Source organism: Salvia splendens, chromosome 2 (assembly GCF_004379255.2).
Source record: "Salvia splendens isolate huo1 chromosome 2, SspV2, whole genome shotgun sequence".
In the NCBI taxonomy this organism is placed as follows: Eukaryota; Viridiplantae; Streptophyta; class Magnoliopsida; order Lamiales; family Lamiaceae; genus Salvia; species Salvia splendens.
Window position 1 is genome coordinate 17537671 of NC_056033.1, and position 6000 is coordinate 17543670.

Consider the following 6000-nt stretch of genomic DNA (forward strand, 5'->3'; position numbering starts at 1 on the left):
GGATGAGTGAATGCAATATTCCTTTGTGCATTATTTGACTGCTTGTGTGCATTATTTCATTGCTTCTGTACACTATTTATCAAGTATTATACATTATTTACTAAGTATTATGCATTAATTGACTGCTTGTGTACATGGGTACAACCACCACTGTATAAAATCACAAAAAAAACGTCTCAGCCAACATTTACATTATATATCATAAATGGTCCATTACATAAACTAAAATAATCATTATAGAGTAATATATGTACATTATGTGTATCAGTAAAAACTACTTCCCTACCAGAGATGATATATAAACCCTAGATGAATTATTGAAACACGTGGACTTTGGCGATTGTTTTGTAACTTAATACATACTACACCCTGGCCCCTAGGATTGCTAAACCCTCGGGTAATACATGAAACGTGCTAAGCAAACATTTACATTACAGATCATAAATCCTCCATTACTGAAAAAGTAATATATGTACATTATGTGTATCGGTAAAAACTACTCCCTAGCCGAGATGATATCTGAACCCTAGATGAATGAGTGAAACTCGTGCATTCAATTGGTCATCCTCGTTCGACTTCTTCTTGCCTTCACTATTGCATACAACATAACCACTTTACAAAAACGAAAATAAAAACGGCTCAGCAAACATATATATTACAGCTCATGTCTCGACCATTACTGAACCTAAAACATCCATTATTTAGTATAATATGTACATTATGTATATCAGTCAAAACTACTCCCTAGCCGCGATGATATCTAAACCCTTGTTTAATAACTGAAACTCGTGGACTTTGGTAATGATTTTGTCAATTAGTACATACTACATCTAGCCCCAAGGATTGCTAAACTCTTTGGGAAAACAAGAAACGTGCGGCGAACAATAAAAGATGGCAAAACTTAAATTAAACTGGTCATGAAAAATGTATATTATAGATCACAATTGATGCATTATAGAACCTAAAACAACCATTATATTACAAAATATGTACATTATGTGTATTCTCTGATACTCTATAACCTCTCCATCTAAATCCACAAAACTGGAATATAACAGTAGCCTGAAACAAATCGACGGGTAGGATTGGACCAAAATAAGGACCCCAAGCCCACGCACGTAAATAAAGCTAAGTAGCTAACAAATTCGGCATTATTATAGAATCATCAACACAACATAGCACACAAAGAAAGCAATACCAGAATAACATGATAATATGAAAAACAAGCATCTTTGGACTCTTTATCACCTCTAATCCAAATCCACAAAACTACTCAAATCTAACACAATTAGAAAAGGGAATAACCGCGAAATACAGACGAAAAAAATTCCTAAATAGCCATAAATGCACTGAGAAGAAGTCATCGGTACAAAAACAAATCTACAGTTTTGAGTAAGAAAAAGAACATGCACACTAACTTCTCACACGAAACCGTCTTCACCTAAAATTGTCAGAACCAAATTCTTCAAAAAGAAAACTTACAATTGAAAACTAAACATTCAAGATTGAAACAACTCATACAACAAACTGCTGAGGCGTGGAATTTTAATTTGCAAAGAAAGGACCACTTTCAGATAAATAGAAGCTAAAAAAGCACACCGAAACCTATCAGATAACATATGAAATTGGCAAATCTAAGATTAACAAAACACAACTAATTTAACCCGGACTAATGGAAGAAGAATTCAGCGAAATTTGCATAAAATATTAGGATAAACTGCACAAATCCTCCCCGGCTGAAATCATGGAGCATTCCATAACTAACTCCAATTTTTAATCACTATTATGCCCTTTACACGTTAAAAATTAAGGAAATTAAATAATTTCAGCAAAAGATTTAAACCATTAGATCACTACAAATCCACGGATGAGATTAAGAAGGAGATTGGATTTAATAGGTGAAAAGGATTTGAACACAATCCTATATATATATATATATATATATATATATATATATATATATATATATATAGGGGAGCGTTATTCTCCTTTTCACATCTTAGATCATTTTTCCTTCTTAATATTACGCGTTAGATCTAAGGCATCAACGGATCAGATTGATTCTATAAAACTGGTTCCGTGTTGCATTATAGAAGGTGGTTGTATGCATTACAGGGTTATTATTGACATTTGACGGAAAAGTAACTGCCACATTTTGGTATCTGCGAATAATGCACCACATGGTCACGAGTAATGCATATAATTGACTATATAATGCACAATATGTGAACTGCAATGCATACGAATAAGATGTACCATGTTATGATGTTTGGACACACGTTTCTTGTTTCCCCTAAGGGTTTAATAAGCTTAGGGGCTAGGGTATAGTACGTAGACACGTATGTAATCTTCACATGGTAACAAGTAATGGATATAATTGACTATATAACGCACAATTTGTGAACTGCAATGCATACGAACAAGATGTGCTGTGTTATGATGTTTGACACACGTTTCTTGTTTCCCTTAAGGGTTTAATAAGCTTAGGGGCTAGGGTATAGTACGTACGCATTAATAACAAATTATAAAACGATACGAATAATTCACCAAATTGTCACGAGTAATGGATGTTATTAACTATATAATGCACAATATGTGAACTGCAATGCATACGAATAAGATGTACCATGTTATGATGTTTGACACACGTTTCTTGTTTCCCCTAAAGCTTTAATAAGCTTAGGGGCTAGGGTATAGTACGTAGACATTACTAACAAATTGTTGTTATTGGAATATATGTATGTGCATTATTTGGTTTAGGTAGTGCATTATGTAGCTGTTAATTGTCATTATCTCAGTATATTATGCATTATTAGAGGTATTGTGTATATGGGTTAATCAACGGATTGAAGATTACATACGTGCATTTAGTAATGTCTATGTACTATACCCTAGCCCCTAAGCTTATTAAACCCTTAGGGGAAACAAGAAACGTGTGTCAAACATCATAACATGGTACATCTTATTCGTATGCATTGCAGTTCACATATTGTGCATTATATAGTTAATAACATCCATTACTCGTGATAATTTGGTGAATTATTCGTATCGTTTTATAATTTGTTATTAATGCGTACGTACTATACCCTAGCCCCTAAGCTTATTAATGCCTTAGGGGAAACAAGAAACGTGTGTCAAACATCATAACACAGCACATCTTGTTCGTATGCATTGCAGTTCACAAATTGTGCATTATATAGTCAATTATATCCATTACTCGTTACCATGTGAAGATTACATACATGTCTACGTACTATACCCTAGCCCCTAAGCTTATTAAACCCTTAGGGGAAACAAGAAACGTGTGTCAAACATCATAACACAGCACATCTTGTTCATATGCATTGCAGTTCACATATTGTGCATTATATAGGAAATTATATGCATTACTCGTGACCATGTGGTGCATTATTCGTAGCGGTTTCCAGCCATTATTAGATTACTATTGTACCCTCATAATGCACAAAATAGGACAAATAATGCAACACGGGATTAATTACCCAATGTTGATCTTGACCGTCCATTTCTCTAATCTAATGGCTGATATTAAGAAGGAAAAAGGAGGAAATATAGGAAAAGGAAATGAATACATCCATATATATATATATATATATAATTCTATATTACTATCAAGATGTCTTCATCTCGTGAAGCTCTGTCGATAAGGGAAAAGGAAAATCTAAGACTAAGAGGCCAAGTCGGAAATCCGTGATTGATGAAATTTCCCAAATGAACGTTTGGGAAATTTCATCTCGTCGAGCTTCATCTCGTGAAGCTTGTATTGATGAAATTTGCCTCATATATTTTCATTTGAGAAATTTCATCAATCACGGATTTCTGACTTTGCCTCTTAGTCTTGGATTTTCCTTTTCCCTTATCAACACGAGCTTCACGAGATGAAGATATATTGATAGTAATATAGAATTATATACTATTTTTTTCAATTGAGAGAAAGAGTAACTAATATAAGTATAACAAACAATACATAAATAAAAGTTGCACTAGCACTTGAATTCTCAAAATGTAACACAATTGCACAAATGAGAAATATGAGGCAAAGAGAGAGAATTTGAGAGATTGAAGAGAGAAATTCACAAGAATGGGGTGAGTGTAAGTGAGGATATATGGGAATATTTATAGATAAAAATAGGGGGAAATTGGATCCAATTTTAATTTAAAATCAGCATTTACAAAAATAAAAAAATAAATAAAAATTAAAGAAATGGGGTTTTGTGCAATCAATTTTGAATATTGCAGCCATCACCCACAGCCAACAATCAATTTTGAAGACTACATATTCATTAACTAATGTTAATTAGAGTATTATGCTTTATTTAAAGTAATTAATTCTTCTAAGTTTTATTAAACAATGTTGATAAATATTTATTAATAACAATCCATACTCCATAGACTCCATAAGTTAAAATTGTGTTAATTAATAAAAGAGTGAACTTCTAAAATGATCCCTGGACTATGGGTTTACCTCGTCCATAGTCCTTGGACTTTAAAAATATTGCCAGACATCCCTGGACTAAGGGTTTATCTCGAAATTGGTCCTTTTGCCATGTTTTGATGCGAAAATACCCTTTTGAGGTTTGAGTAATTTGGTCTTTTTACACTTTTAACATTTTAAATCTGATATTATTTGAGTGGTGTATTAAATCTGATATTATTTCAAAATTTTCATTCTTCTTCCCTTTTGCCATCCTTCACTTTGTTTCTTTATTTCAATATTAGATTTAATTTTATAAAATTAAATTTTAAATTTAGAATTTTAAATATCAATAATTTTTTATTAATTAAAAATATTATTTCACGGACACTATAAATATTGATTAAAACTATTAATTTTTGTTATTTAATATAATATTCAGTTGAATCGAAGAAGTACAAAAATAATATTAATCATGATGGAAAAATAAGAGCTATTTGATGGGGTTGGCAGCGGAAGCGTGCATCAGATTGATCACATAATATCTTGATCTATTTAGCAGATTATTTAGACAAAATCTATTCGCGTAATTCACACCTGTATCATGCTCATAACTTGAATTTAATCTTGCTTTAGCGTAATTGAAAACTAAAACATGCTTACTGCGGAATTAGCCAATTTACCTCGTTGATTCTCCAAAAAATCAAAGTTGGCTAGCGCCTTCTCCTCGTGAAGATCTTGAGTACTAAACCACGGATATTCTGACTGGTTCCCGCACCGTAAACTGATATCAGTGTGGGCTGATCTCAACAGAATACTAAGACTTGAATAAAGAAGACGAAAACTGCTCACGGGGGGAGCTGAAAATCGTCCCTCTTCTAGAAAAAGAGGGGGACGAAAATTATGATAATAATTAAGTTTATTTTATGTCTCTTTTATTCTCCTATTTATATTAAGTCACATATTGGGCCCAGTCAGAGATCTATGGAAGAATTTGGATATGGCCTCCCCCAATTAGCTTCTTACTAATTAAATTGAACCCACAATTTAATATAAGCTTATATTGGAATATTATGAGCAGTCACTACAGAAGTAATATTGCGCTGCCCATCCAAATCCGAAAGTACAAGTATTCCCGGTTTCCATTTGTTTGTCGTTCATTTCCCGTGCTTAAGATAGAAACGTCCATTAATTAATTAATATCTGCTATGAACTTAATTATTTAACATATTATTGACTCCAAGAGTGGACTTAGCAAGAAATGCTTATTTATTATTCGTAGAGTAATCAAACTCCAACTAGCTAGGTTCCGAATAATAAAACCTTGTTTCGAGCTCCTCTTATGGACGTTATCACACGAGACTCGGCTCGCGCACGATTCAATATAATAGCAATCCTAGCACCGCTAAATATTAATCACCACTACCCAATATACCAGGATTCTTGGGTTGCGAAAAACCCGCCCCATTTGGTAAGTCAAAGTAGTGCATAATCAATACTGTATGCTCAATGCTAACGTACATTGATTAAGAAATTAATTATCAAGACCTCGTCTTTCAGTAGATAGC